Genomic DNA, 1,547 nt, shown 5'->3' on the forward strand with positions numbered 1-1,547 from the left:
GTTCGGTAGTAACTTGATCTGAAGTTACATGATCATCATCATTAGCTTCCTCACTAATCGGTGTAGTAGTCATAGGAACCGATTTCTGTGATGAACTACTTTCCAATAAGGGAGCAGGTACAGTTACCTCATCAAGTTCTACTTTCCTCCCACTCACTTCTTTCGAGAGAAACTCCTTTTCTAGAAAGGATCCATTCAAAGCAACGAATATATTGCCTTCGGATCTGTGATAGAAGGTGTACCCAACATTTTCTTTTGGGTATCCTATGAAGACGCACTTCTCCGATTTGGGTTAGAGCTTATCAGGTTGAAACTTTTTCACATAAGCATTGCAACCTCAAACTTTAAGAAACGACAGCTTAGGTTTCTTGCCAAACCATAGTTCATACGGTGTCATCTCAATGGATTTAGATGGTGCCCTATTTAACGTGAATGCAGTTGTCTCTAATGCATAACCCCAAAACGATAGTGGTAGATCGGTAAGAGACATCATAGATCGCACCATATCTAATAAAGTACGGTTATGACGTTCGGACACACCATTATGCTGTGGTGTTCCAGGTGGCGTGAGTAGTGAAACTATTTCACATTGTTTTTAACTGAAGGCCAAACTCGTAACTCAAATATTTTACTTCTGCGATCATATCGTAGAAACTTTCATTTTTGTTACGATGATTCTCCACTTTACTCTGAAATTCTTTGAACTTTTCAAATGTTTCAGACTTGTGTTTCATCAAGTAGATATACTCATATCTTCTCAAATCATCTGTGAAGATCAGAAAATAATGATACCTGCCACGAGCCTCAATATTCATCAGACCACATACATCAGTATGTATGATTTCCAACAAATTTGTTGCTCGCTCCATTGTTCTGGAGAACGGAGTCTTAGTCATCTTGCCCATGAGGCATGGTTCGCAAGCATCAACTGATTCATAATCAAGTGATTCCAAAAGCCCATCAGCATGGATTTTCTTCATGCGCTTTACACCAATATGACCTAAACGGCAGTGCCACAAATAAATTGCACCATCATTATTAACTTTGCATCTTTTGGTTTCAATATTATGAATATGTGTATCACTACGATCGAGATCCAACGAACCATTTTCATTGGGTGTGTAACCATATAAGGTTTTATTCATGTAAACAGAACAACAATTTATTCTCTTACTTAAATGAATAACCATATTGCAATAAACATGATCAAATCATATTCATGCTCAACGCAAACACCAAATAACACTTATTTAGGTTCAACACTAATCCCAAAAGTATAGGGAGTGTTGATGATGATCATATCAATCTTGGAACACTAGTAGAAAACAGGGCTTTGGTCCAGGCCGGGTCAGCCCATTAGTCCCGGTTCAATCTAGAACCGGGACCAATGTGGGCATTGGTCCCGGTTCGTGAGCCCAGGGGGGCGGCCGGGCCACGTGGGCCATTGGTCCCGGTTGGTGGGATGAACCGGGACCAATGGGCCTCGCTCCTGGCCCACCACCATTGGTCCCGGTTGGTGGCTTGAACCGGGACCAAAGGCTCCCCTT

This window comes from Triticum urartu, chromosome 5A (assembly GCF_056163025.1).
Source record: "Triticum urartu cultivar PI428250 chromosome 5A, HENAU_Tu73, whole genome shotgun sequence".
Classification (NCBI taxonomy): domain Eukaryota; kingdom Viridiplantae; phylum Streptophyta; class Magnoliopsida; order Poales; family Poaceae; genus Triticum; species Triticum urartu.